We start from the raw sequence: 15,518 nt of genomic DNA on the forward strand, positions 1-15,518 counted from the left end.
ATAAATGATTATATGGCCCTTGTAAACGTTACTTAGTTGGTAGAGATAATGCATGGTAATATACAAGGTTAAAGCTCGAACCCCAAACACTCCGCTCATTCACTTGAAAAAGTGAATTCTAACCACTAGATTATTTGCCTGAGAAACATAAATAAATAAATAAATGATCATACGTCTTCGTGAGCTTAGCTCGCTTGACACGGAACGTTGCATTCATATGCTGTGGACAGAGTTCGAACCCCAAATTTTACACTTATTCATCTGTTTTATACTTATTCACCTTTTAAGGTGAATTACTAACGACTAGGCCACTTGACTCAAAAAAATTCTATAAATATCTAAAATTTTATTTTTAATATCTATAAAAAAAAACACACACACACACACATTTTAATCCTTATAACATTTTCTTTTAACATTTTAGGACCAAAAATGTTGATACAATTTTTACAAGAACGAAAAAAGTGGATAAAATTTTACAAATACTAAAAATGTTGGTCGAAAGTTTAGAGAGACTAAAAAATGCATTTTTTGTAGAGATTAATTAAAAACAAAATTATAAATATTAATAGGGTTCATTTAATTAATTAACCCTAATATAATTTACTCTATAAGAGTTCTTATGATAATGACCTTGGTTTCTTTTAGAAAGAGAAATTCTACATCCTCTTTTAAAAGAAATTCACCTTCACTTATCTAAAAGAAGTGATTTTGGTTTATTTTTTGGCATACAATCACCCTTTTGTCACTTTGTTGCAAGTTCATTAACCACTCAGTAAAGTGTTAAGTTTATGTTATTGGTGAAAAAGCACTATTGACTAAAGAAAAATATAACTCAATTGCTAACAAGAAGAAATTGAGCAAAACATAGAAGTTATATTAATGATTGTGTGCTTAACTCGTTATGTATAATTTTAGTATTTGTAGACAGAAGCTAAAGCTTTAAACCAAATTTTGCCCTATGATTCGCTAACTAACAGTAGTTAAGCCTTAGTCAACTGCTACTAGACCAATTCACATGTATTTTCTGAAATGTTCGACACTTTCTTTCTGAAAATATAAGTCGTTGTAATTGTCATGTTATAACTTAAGTTCACGAGGATAGTCCAACCTATAAGACTGATTCATTAGGTGAAAGAGTCTCGTAGCATAAACACCATATTGAACTCTTTTATCTACTTGATGTCAGACTCGTAAAATTTCCACTACCTTTAAGAGTCGACGTCCACACCGACACTCACTCCATCGGTACTGATCCGATGGTAGCCATATCTTTTTGTTGACTTCACTGACCTATCAGTATTCGGTAGAGCACCTTAGTTTAACATATATGTAGTCTTTCTCGTGGTCAAAATCTCAATGAAAACATAAATTGTTAGGACGTAAACCCATGAGCAGAGTCCAACCCAAAAGGCATGTCCCTTAGGCGGAAGAGTCTCATGGCTTAAATACCACATTGAACACATGTATCTACTCAATGTGGGACTTCTAACAGAGTCAATGAAGGAGTATAATTAATTTATCCTTTTCATCATAGTTGATTAAGACTATGTTTGATGTCACGATCGATGTGCTAGAATCATGGTAACCCAACATGATTTTTCACGGCCATTCTTTGGTTCTTCATCCCAAAAGATATTATAATTTAGAAAGAAAAAATGAATACTTTCATCTTATTTTTGCAACAAAATAAAATAATTATTAAAACTATATATATAATATATACATTGTGGTCCAAAATCATCTATATTTTTATGAGTGAAAGTTAAGTTGTGTGTTGCATAGATTCAAACTCTCAATTCCCCTTTCAAAATAAAATAATAATATATAAATAAAACAATATTTGTTAAATTTAAAAAGAAAAAAAATAAATGATTTTCTTGCTCATATTTAACTCGGGTGTCCATACTATAATGTAAGATAATCCTTATAATGCACTCCTTCCGTTTCAAAATACATGTATTTAGTATCTTTAATTATTTAATAAACAATTATAATAATTTAATATTTTAAAAATATTTATTGAGACAAATCGAACAACATCTTACATGACAACAATTATATTTATATATTTGTCATACCCCAATTTTTGACCTAACATCCTACATTCATAATTGTCTGACCCTGAATAGTCTTTGACTTTTCAAAGGAAATCTCAGCAGAAAGGTATCTTAAAATACCTCATGTTTGGTTCCGAGTCGGGCCCTCTTTGCTCTTTATATTTTTATAATTTTAGTTTTCTTTATTTTTTTTATTATTTGTTATTTACTCTTTAATTTCCATCTTTTATTTAATTTTATAATTTTAGTTTTTATTTCCAATTTTTATTTTAGCTTTTAATTAGTCATTTTTCATATTTTATTTTAGTCACTTTTATTTTATTGTCCAAGTAAAAAAAACCAAAGTGTCAATGAGTCCAAAATTAAGTGTCCAGGGGTCCAAAATATTTTTCCTCCAAGCCATGCCATAATCAGTGTAGAGTCAAAACTTTCTTCCCATTTTTCATCAGGAACGCGTTTCATCATCAATACCTCTTCTCACTTTTTTAATTTATTAGTCATTTTTTTTAACTTTTAGTTTTTATTTTTATCTTTCATTTTTATTCAGTCTTGATTTTTATATTTTTTTATTTTCCATTTTACCATTTTGTTTTTATTTTTTTCGTTTAACTACTTCTTTAGGTTTTTATTAACTTTTTTTTAATGAGTCCAAAAATTGTCAAAAAATATAGTGTCAAGGTCCAATTTTTTTTTTCTTTCTCAAGTGTGTCACCAATCATGCCATTTTTACATGTCAACTCTCCCATTTGAAAAATCATTTAAATCACATTCCAAAACCATCAACCTCATTCAAATCCCCATCAAAGTGCATTAAACCAATTTTCCATTTTTCATCAACCTTAGAACCTATAAATAGTGCTCTCATCCTTCACAATTTCAGACACCAAAAGTTCTCTTGAGTTGTCAAAGAACTTTTCTTTTCTTCTCCCTCTTTTTTCTGTCCCTTCGGAATAAGCCCCTTCGGAATTTTGTCCCTTCGGTAATTTTTGTCCCTTCGGTTGTCCCTTTCTTTTATTTTCTTGCATTTTATTTCTTTTTAGCATTTTATTTTTATTTTTATTTAGCATTTTAATTATTGTCATTTATTTTCCAGCAATTAGAATGTATTTAGGTCAAATGTAAATATAAACGAGAAAAGTAAGTGTGTGTGTGTGTGTGTGTGTGTGTGTGTGTGTGTGTGTCTTTTATTTCTTTACCGCTTTATATATATCAAAAAATACAAAAAAAATTAGATTAGGGATTTTGTGGTGACCCAACGTCACTACAAAAATCCACGCGCTTTTATTTTTATTGCTCCGTTAGTTTAATTTTCATTTATTATTCCAAAACAACAAAAACATTCAAATAACAAAAATCATAAAAATATTTTCATAATAAACCTTGATTTTCAATCAAGTGATCGTTCTTTTTACTTTCTTTCTTAACCAAATATCAAATCAATTTTAATCATACTTTGAGTCATCTTTCTTTCAATATAAAAAATACAAACAAATACTCATTTGCCACTTGGCTTTTATTTTAAAACCTTTTTTCAAAATTAATAAAAAACACCAAAACAAATCAAATGTCATTTTTTTAACCCCGAACTACGAGGTTTTGATCCCTCACGAGTACGTAGGCAGAGGACACTCGTCCTTCCAAATCAATAAAATGTAGATAATTAGGTCTTTCTTTTTTTAATCATTTCAAAGTTTCATTTTTTTAAAAAAAAGCAAGCAAGTTTATAGCACAAAACGTTAAATAAAACCAAAAGGTTCTCGTAGAGTACTACGAATATTTAGGGTGCTAATACCTTCCCTAAATATAACCAACCCCTGGACCCCCCAATTTAAATAAATTTTTTCAAAGTTGTGAAATAAAAAGTGAGTCAAACGCTAACCAAATAGTTTTGATCTCCGAAAAATGACGCGACAGAAATGGCGACTTCACTGGGGATACCTTAAGTGGGTTAAGCCTAACTTGGCTTTGTTTAAAATTTTGTGCTTTAAACTTGCTTAAAAAAATCAAAAAATAAAAGACGGAAATTACGTGTATATTTGTTCTTCCTTCTTCTTTCTCCTTTCTTAAAACGTGAGTGGTGAGATAAGTCCTACACCCGGACTTGAGAGAAATTTAAGATAGGACGGTGGTATAATCATAGTGCCTTGCCAAGAGTGAATTTTGGTTTGTGACACACGTGATAACCCCACTCAACTAAGGGATCTTGGAAATATACTATGTTGGCATGAGTATTCGTGTTTGACATGTTATTTTCAAGTGACCGTCGAAGTTGAGGACCTTTAGTTACCTATAAACCCCTCTTGGCCTTTTAGGACGTAGTGCGGTGGCTAATCATGAGTAATCTTGGTTTAATCGATACGCGATACTACACTCAGACGAGACTTTCTAACGAACATGTTGGATCTGAAGTATTTCCGTAACCCGATGGTGTTCGGAAGTGGTTGATAACTCTGGGAACTTGGTAGAACCCGTGATACAGGTACATTTGAAAACCATAGTCCTTACCAAATGGCGTGTTACCTTGACTCCAACATATGGACTTAAACCTCACCATGTTTTCACCGTTCTTGTTGCATAATCATGCATACATGCATACATTCATAAACTTTTTCTCATTAAATACCGAAGGACTTCGATAAGTTTTTATAAACATCAGAAGTATGAACCTTGTAAAAGGAACATCGAGAAATACATTTTCAAAAGTCTTATCCAGACCTTAGCTTTTGTTGGGGTCTCTTTCCTTGACTTTTCTTTTGCTCTTAAGGAAACTATTTGTAACACTTCAAATTATCAAATGAAGCAATGTTCCTTATGTTGTTTACACAATAAAAGGTCAATCCATTTCAAAAGTGGTCGGACTGTCCTTGTCCAAAGCCAACTCGCACCTACAACACTCGTGAAAACAAAAAGAGGGAACATATCAGTTTGAACAAGAGGTAACAACACTCCTGGCCGAGTTAGAGAGACTGAGTACCCTAGTAGTTTCACTGGTAGCCTCGCAGTTCCAGCAAGGGCTCGAACGCCAATATCAACATCCTCGACAACAGGCTCCAAGGATGCAGTTTGACCCAATCCAAATGACATATGCGGAGCTGCTTCCCATCTTGCTCATGAAGAACCTTGTCCAAACTAGAGCGCCTCCTCGAGTGCTTAACGAGTTGCCGGTATGGTATCAACCTAACCTCTCCTGTGCTTTCCATCAAGGGGCACCCGACCATGACATCGAGCACTGTTTCTCTTTGAAGATTGAAGTCCAGAAACTGATTGAAGCCAATATCTTGCTTTTCGAAGATTGAATTCGGATGTGCAAGTTAATCCACTACCGGACTATATTGTGACATATGGAGTGGATAGCTGTAATTGGGTCGTTTTTGATGTTCCTTCTACTACTTATATGTTCAAATAATGAGTTAGTTTGTTGTTGCTTTTCAAAAAAATCCTTTCGTCCCGCCCGAGACAAAAGTGAACTTATGTAGGGCTTTTTGCTTCATGTGTTTTCCATCATTAATAAAAAGTCGTTTTTATCCCGGCTTTGCTTTTATTTTGTGCCTTTTCTGGAAAAATGGTAACACAAAAAACCAAAAAAATTCTTTTTCTTTAATCATTTTCAAATGTCTGCATACAATCATTCACTTTCTAAAATCAAACATAAATGCAGATTAAACATTGATAAGCCCGTTGAACACATTAAACCTATACTCTCTTCCAACTTTGAGTTTCCTTGTATCTGAAGTTGATGAAGACAAGAATGAAGAGACTTCCGACAAGATCTCTCGCATACTGGGGCATCTTAGCCGTCGAAGCTGCAAACAAAAATCAAGAAGATTGTCCAGAAGATGGCTTTCATTTACAAATACTACACAAGATGCTACCATCTACACTTCATGACAATTGTACTGCAGTACACCCTTCAACTGGGGCAACCCCCCCTCCAATCCCTAAGTATACAACATGAAGGTGGTGCCTCCCGTGGAGGTCAAAGTCCCGTCAATAGGAGTTCTACTGGAATCCAAGCTTGATTAAACTTAAAATGCATGACGACCTTGCACAACTATATCAAAAGAGGTCAGGGGCAAGTGGACGCCTAATTATGATGACTTGTGTGCAATGACCTTTACAACTATGGATGGTGACAAACTCGCACGTCCTATGAATGCTGGTGCAGTCAAGCAATACTTTGGCAAAAATAAAAAATCGATAAGTCGCAAACCTAAAAAGGCGGCTTAGGCAAAAATGAGCGTCTCGGTGGACTGAAAACCCAAAAGGGCGGTCCAGGCAAAACTTAGAGACAAAAAATATATATATATATATATATATATATATATATATATATATATATAATTATCCTGATAGATTGAAAACCCGAAAAGGGCAATCTATGCAAAATTTAAGGATCATGACAAAGTAACTGCATCAGGCAAGCACAATCCACTTGGGGCATTTCAGTTATCAAAATACCTCCGATTCAAAGCACCTGCAGATCAAAGACTCGGAACAGGGGCATTCAAAGTTGTCAGGGAGAATAACGGTTATTGTGTATCTTCCCATATATTTACCATTTTCCAAATTTTTCAAAGATCCGTGGAGCCATGCCATTGGCAGGTCACCACTCAATTCATCAAATTTGAGCCTGTGCCCATTTATTTGGAACTCTCATTTATTCTATTTGAAAAATTTCTTCTATTTTTGATGGCAATACTTAAAGCAAAAATTTTCAAAATGCAAAACTTTTTACATCTTTTGAAAAGTGTGAACAACAAGCACACTCTCTTTGAACTTGTGAGTAGTTGAAGCGTACATCAGCATCCGCCTCGAAAACGGTTACATTTCGGAAGAGAAACATGGCTAAGCGCAATGGAGAGGACCTCTGCTTCGAGCAAGACGCAGTCATAATTTAGAAACATAAAAAAATTTACAAAAAAAAAAGCTCGCTAAGCTGAAAACCTGAAAAGGCGGCTTAGGCAATAGAGAGCGTCCCGGTGGACTGAAAACCCGAAAGGGCGGTCCAGGCAAAAATTAGGGACATAAAAAAGGAATATACTCCCGTTGGACTGAAAACCCGAAAGGGCGGTCCAGGCAAAAGTTAGGGATTTTCAAAAAAAAAAAAGAAAAAAAACATGACTGCTGAAGCATACCAGTGGAAGAACACTCTGCGTCGATTTACAAATGGCGACTTCTTCCAGACTCTTTGTCAACAATGGGCTTTATCCCCAGGAGCATCAGCTGCTACCTTGTGCCAGGTTTTGCCCCGTCAGCGGCTCGATTTGTTCGCAATACTATCATCCCCAAGGAAGTTTGCCGAGTGTTTGTACTACGATGTCAGTCCGCCTTCCATCTTACCTGTTTTGTCTTGTTTGTCAAGTCACCTGTCACAATCCAGTCCATACATTCATACATTCATGCATTCATACAATCATACATTCATACGTTAATACTTTCACACATTCATACACTCATGCATACATAACATACACACGGCATCATTCACACATGATTGCATTAGTCACCAAAATCTTGTTTCGGTCGTGTCTCCTCAGTTCGGTCTTTACTTATCATTGCGTCAAGCCGCAAGTTTCTACACATGAACATCTGACATTTACCTTCTTATCATCAAAAGTGTCATCCCCAGTGTGTGTGGTCCAGAGATGTCACTCATTATAAGCCCGATGGATTCCGGCCAACTCTTACAAAGCCCGGTGGATTCCGGCAATCTTTTACAAAGCCTGGTGGATTCCGGCACAACCTTGCAAAAGCCGAGTGGATTCTCGCATATGTTTACCAAGCCGAGTGGATTCTCGCATATGTTTACCAAGCCCAGTGGATTCTCGCAAAAGCCGAGTGGATTCTGGCATATGTTTACCAAGCCGAGTGGATTCTCGCAAAAGTCGAGTGGATTCTCGCATATGTTTACCAAGCCGAGCGGATTCTCGCAAAAGCCGAGTGGATTCTCGCAAAAGTCGAGTGGATTCTCGTAAACCTTATCAAAAGCCGAGTGGATTCTCGCAAATGTTTATCAAAAGCCGAGTGGATTCTCGCAAATGTTTATCAAAAGCCGGGTGGATTCTCGCAAACGTTTACCTTGTTTCAAGCTGCTAGTCCTAAACAACGGACTGCTTGAGTTTACCTTTTAATCTTGTTTCAAGTCGCCAGTCCAAAACAACGGACCGCTTGAGTTTACCTTTTTGTCTTGTTTCAAGCTGCCAGTCCTAAACGACGGACCGCTTGAGTTTACCTTTTTTTGTCTTGTTTCAAGCTGCTAGTCCAAAACAACGGACCGCTTGTGTCTACATTTTGTCTTGTTTCAGGCTGTCAGTCATAAACAACGGACCGCTTGAGTTTACCTTTTGTCTTGTTTCAAGCTGCCAGTCCTAAACAACGGACCGCTTTAGTTTACCTTTCGTCATGGTCAGTTCCAACCAATGAACAGTTTGAAATCACATTTTATTTTCTCCAGTGTCATCCCCAGCTTAGCTGTTCAAGTGATGTCGTTAACAATGTTTTGTTTTCATTAAGCTATCGTTCCAAACCGATACGGTAGTAGACAATCTCTTCCCCAGTGAAACTGCAATTCCCTAGCGGAGTCGGATCCCTTTCTTCAACAAATTGGGTATCCCGTTGTTTGTTTCTCGTCCCAGTCAAATCATCTTTGCCGTCCTGCGTTCATAATTGCATCATGAGCATTTCACAACATCTTAGGTCAAAAATTGGTGTACTTTTGTATTTAAGTCTCTTCGTCCCGTCAACTCAAAGAGTTCATCTTCAAATCTTCGGACGAAGAAAACTTAAATAGGGGCATCTGTCATACCCCAATTTTTGACCTAACATCCTACATTCATACATTGTCTGACCCTGAATAGTCTTTGACTTTTCAAAGGAAATCTCAGCAGAAAGGTATCTTAAAATACCTCATGTTTGGTTCCGAGTCGGGCCCTCTTCGCTCTTTATATTTTTATAATTTTAGTTTTCTTTATTTTTTTTATTATTTGTTATTTACTCTTTAATTTCCATCTTTTATTTAATTTTATAATTTTAGTTTTTATTTCCAATTTTTATTTTAGCTTTTAATTAGTCATTTTTCATATTTTATTTTAGTCACTTTTATTTTATTGTCCAAGTAAAAAAAACCAAAGTGTCAATGAGTCCAAAATTAAGTGTCCAGGGGTCCAAAATATTTTTCCTCCAAGCCATGCCATAATCAGTGTAGAGTCAAAACTTTCTTCCCATTTTTCATCAGGAACGCGTTTCATCATCAATACCTCTTCTCACTTTTTTAATTTATCAGTCATTTTTTTTTTAACTTTTAGTTTTTATTTTTATCTTTCATTTTTATTCAGTCTTGATTTTTATATTTTTTTATTTTCCATTTTACCATTTTGTTTTTATTTTTTTCGTTTAATTACTTCTTTAGGTTTTTATTAACTTTTTTTTAATGAGTCCAAAAATTGTCAAAAAATATAGTGTCAAGGTCCAATTTTTTTTTTCTTTCTCAAGTGTGTCACCAATCATGCCATTTTTACATGTCAACTCTCCCATTTGAAAAATCATTCAAATCACATTCCAAAACCATCAATCTCATTCAAATCCCCATCAAAGTGCATTAAACCAATTTTCCATTTTTCATCAACCTTAGAACCTATAAATAGTGCTCTCATCCTTCACAATTTCAGACACCAAAAGTTCTCTTGAGTTGTTAAAGAACTTTTCTTTTCTTCTCCCTCTTTTTTCTGTCCCTTCGGAATAAGTCCCTTCGGAATTTTGTCCCTTCGGTAATTTTTGTCCCTTCGGTTGTCCCTTTCTTTTATTTTCTTGCATTTTATTTCTTTTTAGCATTTTATTTTTATTTTTATTTAGCATTTTAATTATTGTCATTTATTTTCCAGCAATTAGAATGTATTTAGGTCCAATGTAAATATAAACGAGAAAAGTAAGTGTGTGTGTGTGTGTCTTTTATTTCTTTACCGCTTTATATATATCAAAAAAAACAAAAAAAATTAGATTAGGGATTTTGTGGTGACCCAACGTCACTACAAAAATCCACGCGCTTTTATTTTTATTGCTCCGTTAGTTTAATTTTCATTTATTATTCCAAAACAACAAAAACATTCAAATAACAAAAATCATAAAAATATTTTCATAATAAACCTTGATTTTCAATCAAGTGATCGTTCTTTTTACTTTCTTTCTTAACCAAATATCAAATCAATTTTAATCATACTTTGAGTCATCTTTCTTTCAATATAAAAAATACAAACAAATACTCATTTGCCACTTGACTTTTATTTTAAAACCTTTTTTCAAAATTAATAAAAAACACCAAAACAAATCAAACGTCATTTTTTTAACCCCGAACTACGAGGTTTTGATCCCTCACGGGTACGTAGGCAGAGGACACTCGTCCTTCCAAATCAATAAAATGTAGATAATTAGGTCTTCCTTTTTTTAATCATTTCAAAGTTTCATTTTTTAAAAAAAAAGCAAGCAAGTTTATAGCACAAAACGTTAAATAAAACCAAAAGGTTCTCGTAGAGTACTACGAATATTTAGGGTGCTAATACCTTCCCTAAATATAACCAACCCTCGGACCCCCCAATTTAAATAAATTTTTTCAAAGTCGTGAAATAAAAAGTGAGTCAAACGCTAACCAAATAGTTTTGATCTCCGAAAAATGACGCGACAATATTAGTTAAAAAGTATGGCCAAAATAAATCATGTGAATAGTACACATTGCAAAAATGCGACATATATTTTAGAACGAGATAGTAAAATTATAATGCAATTAAGCTTCAGTATCTCTAATTACCAAATCGACAACAATGGGATGGGAACGTTTTATATTTTGTTCTTATCGGAAAGAACTGAAACATTTAAAGCTTGTTAATAGAGTGTAGTTTTAATCTACTTATATTGATATGATGGTGTTGGTTTGTGACCATTAAATTAAATTTGATTCGTTTAGATTTTGTTTGGGAGTTTGGAGGGAAGGAAAAGAGAAGACTTTGAAGGGTTGGAAATATAAAGAAAAATGGTAAAAAAAAAATCACATTTTTTTAAAAAGGGATTTTTTAGAGAATGATAAATTAATGTTTATGATTAATATATTTTTAATTAAAAAAAATTATAACTACATAGATTAAATTTGAAGAATTTATGTAAACCCTCTCAAACTCTTCTCCAATACAATTTTTGAATTCCACAAATGGTGATGATTTTGTATTATGAAAAAAATTAATCCCCAAAGTTTTTTTTTTCTCTCAATGTCATTCATTTCTTCTACGTGCTCTTCCTTTTTTTCCAAACCCCTCTCCCCTCTTTTCTCCTCCAAACTCGCAAATAAGATGTCAATTTGAGTCAACTAATTTAGTTTGTTAAAAAAAATAAAGTGTAGTTTTCTCATTTGATAATAGTTTTTGTCAATAGTTGCTTGCTTATGTTATGCAAATTAAAATGGTTTTATTGTCATGTCCTTTTCTTTTTCCTTTCCATCTAAACATCATCCATCAACAGATTGCACACAATGGGAAAAGATAACAACACACCGACGGATTGGCATTTGGCACACATCACATTTTCTTCCACTAAAAACTTGGTGTTTTCCCTCAAACTTTAACTCGGGCAGGGGTGGCCTTGAGGAAGGGCTTGAGGGGCAACAGCCCAGGGTACCATTTTTTTAGGGGCACCAAAATTATTAATTTTACTTAGTAGTTAGTAATATATATATATATATTTTTTTTTTAATTCGCTTTGATTAATTCCATTAAAAATATATTTTTTAGATAACTTTGATTATAAATGAATATTTTTCTACAAAAAAATGCAAGAAAAAAAATATTTGAATAATTAAAAGGGCACAATTTATTGTTTCGTCCAGGGTACGAAAAATCTTTGGGCCGGCCCTGAACTCGGGGATTATAATTACATTTTTCCCCCTCATAAACTTGAATTTCCTTTGTGTTCCTTGTTTAATTCCACTATTTGCTTATAAAAAAACGTAAAATTGAATTTGTGCACTAAGGAAAATACTAATCTGTGCTCTTATACCACAAAATAAGAAACCAAATATAAAAATATAATTTTAAAATCGTTCATTCAATATTTTAAAAGCTTAAAAAAATACTTTTTCAATACAAAAATTATATTTTGATTCCTTTTTTAGTTTCTTAACTCAGGACATAAGTTAGCATAACCTAAAATTAAATGGTAAAAGAAAAAAAATACATATGTAATCAACTGCATATTTTAATTTATTTTCAATTTTTTTCATCATGTGTGGAATTAAATATATTTATGTTATTTTATAAATACATATATTTAGTTTTTATATCATTTCCTTTCATACAAAACTTCTAGATAATGTTTTCAGAATTTTTTCCCTTTCTTTTCATTTTTTTTCTTTAAGTCTTTTCTCTATTTGTCTTCATCGATCAAATACAATGTAAAAATTTGAGACCAAATTGAATTCATAAAACCTAAACACTTTCATTAAGAGATTCAGCCTGGATCCTCAAAGTTACATGTGCGAATTTGAATAGCACACTAGTATTTTGTCCACTTCGTTCTACAACATATTAATAGTAATAATTAATAAAATAATAATAATCAGTTTTCCAAATTTTAAAATTTTGTTTCTTTTCAGGATAGAGTCATGACGTCCATCATGAACGCTCTAACACAACTCTTATAAGTTTTTTCTATTTAAAAAAAAAAACTCTTATAAGTTTTTATGAGCTTTTAAAACTTAGAGCAAAAGCATCTATCTACAAAGGTAGGTTGTCATTCATTATTGGGTTAAATATGTTTTTGGTCTCTACATTTTACGCTACTTTGAATAATAGTCCTTACATTTTAATAAATGTTTTTAAAATCCCTACATTTTTATTCCGTTATCATTAATAGTCCCTGCTGTCAATTACTTCCTAATCATCAAACGGAATGCTTGTGTGGCATAAGAGTGGATCCCATTTTGTGTCTTACGTAGCAGGCATATTGTAAATAAAAAAAATAATCTAATGGACCAAATTGACCTTCATCTTTCTCATCTTTTCCTTCTAAATTCGTTAGAAGCAATATCAACAACATTAATCTAAATGGATTTCTTCTTTTTGTTTTTTTAAATCCCAAAAATATTGCATAACATAGATCTCAATTACAACAACAAAAACAAACGAAATTAAAAAGGGCTAAAAACCCTAATTTGTTCGAAACAAAATACCATACACAAAAAGTAAGCAGCAAGAACACCAACACCAACAACTTCCTTGTTCTTCTTCTCAGCAATCTTCGAAATCAGCTTAGTCTTAAAGTACCCAAATTGAGTAACATCAATCACAGGAGAAGCTTTCTCCTTCACATCTTTTGGAATGAGAGAAGCGATCTTGTCGATGTAACATGGATGATACTTGTCGAAGAGGATACGGTGATGGTTCATTCCTCCGTCGTTACTACGACCTCCTAATGCTTGCGATGCTTTCCGATACGACCGTGACTGGCGCTCACGTGACCTCTCTTCTTCCTGTTCTTCTTGAAGCGGGTCGTCATCTTCGTGAGGTTTTGTTTTGGATGCGATGGAGCGCAGAGAGGATGGGAGTTCCGATTTGTGATGGGGCGGCGCTTACGGCAGCGAGAGTGACGAAGATGGTGGTGGTGCGGTGGCTGGATGGTGGAGGGACAAGGGTCGTGTAAGAGGGAGGGTGGTTACAAGAGAGAGCAATGAGAGAGCTGAAGAGAGCATGGTGGAAAATGATTTTACGGTTGTGAATTTTGGAATGGAACTTGCAGCAAAATTGAGCATGGTGGAAAAATGATGAACATGGGTCAATTTCATATGAACCGGGTCAAATACAACCATTTTGGCCCAAACCCAATTTTAATTTTGATAAGAAAAATAAAATAAAATATAAATATAGCCACATCAGCATTCTGTTTGCTTATTATATAAAAATAGACGGCAGGGACCATTTGTGTTAACGGAAGTAAAATATAGGGATTTTAAAAACATTTATTGAAATGTAAGGACTATTATTCAAAGTAGCGCAAAATATAGGGACCAAAAACATATTTAACCCTTCATTATTTACCATCGAAACAAAATGAAGAGTTTGAGGTGCATAAATATGATCTGACATTGTAAAACCACTTATTAGTAGTTATAAAACTCAAAATAACTTCCATAAAATTATCCATTGAAGATGTTCGAAGAGATCAATATTAGTCTTGTGAATGTGATCTCACAAAAGTTATACCAACAGGAAAAAAAGTCAACAACAGGGATATAAGATGGGTACTAAAGTACAAGGCACAAACTATAAATTTATGACCCACCAATGGTGGCACTATATATTTAATAAACCGTGTACCCAATAAACAAGAAAGCCACAAGTTATTTAATAAACCGTGTACCCCAATAAACAAGAAAGCCACAAGTCACATAGTCAATTCTATAACAAGTACACCTAGTAAAAAAGACAAGTAAACTTAGTAAAATAAAAAATAAAAAGTCTTTAACAAAGTAGATAAAAACTTATTTGGATTGATTTTTATTTATTTTTGAATTGTCTTTAGTTTGAAGAGTAGATCAAATGGAGGAGGGTCAGGTTAAAAGAGATAGAGGAAGACCTAAGAAAACCATTGGGAAACCATTAGAAAAGATTTAGAGGTCAATGAGTTGAATTCAAATATGATTTTTGATAAAAACACTATAACGTCATTTGATCCATGTAGTCGACCCTACTTAGTGGGATAAGGCTTGGTTGTCGTTGTGGTCGTTGTTTTGGTTTGATTTTGTCTAGTGCAAGAAAACTTGGCCACCACTACAGCTTTAATGAATTTTAATATTAGTTAGTACACCCTTTTGGTTTTTGAGAGGTGGTTAATACATCCTTCTCATAAGAAAAAGGTTAACACAACATGTTAAAATATATATATTTTTTAAAGATGTCAAAATAATTTATTATATCTCTGTTATACTGTATAACTATTATAGTATAATTTAACTTCTGTTCTCCATTCTCATTGTCCACAATACAAAATCTAATCGATGAGCTCAAATGGTTGACCAAAGAAATATCAAATCCAAAAAAATATATTAAACCACCAACTTGGTCTCTCTTTTTATAAGTTATTTTCAAATTAGTCTTCAACTCTATTAATATTTTAAAATAGTCTCCATCTTTATTAAAAGTTTCTTAATTAAATCTCTGATCATACATTTAATTGCAAAACTTTTGACTAAGACAAAAACTATTTTGAAAAATGTCAAAAGTTTCGCAATTAGATCACCGTCTTGATGTTTTTGTCACATGTCAAAGGATTTAATTCATAAATTTTTAATAAAATCATATACTATTTTAAAATATTAATAAAGTCAGAACTAATTTGAAAATGACAGACAAAGATCAATTTGATATAAAAATTTCTAACTAATTCCTTATTTGTTTGTGTTTGTGTCTAACCCAACCATTC

Source organism: Medicago sativa, chromosome 2 (genome assembly GCF_051527215.1).
Source record: "Medicago sativa cultivar Bolivia chromosome 2, Bolivia_mono, whole genome shotgun sequence".
Taxonomy (NCBI): domain Eukaryota; kingdom Viridiplantae; phylum Streptophyta; class Magnoliopsida; order Fabales; family Fabaceae; genus Medicago; species Medicago sativa.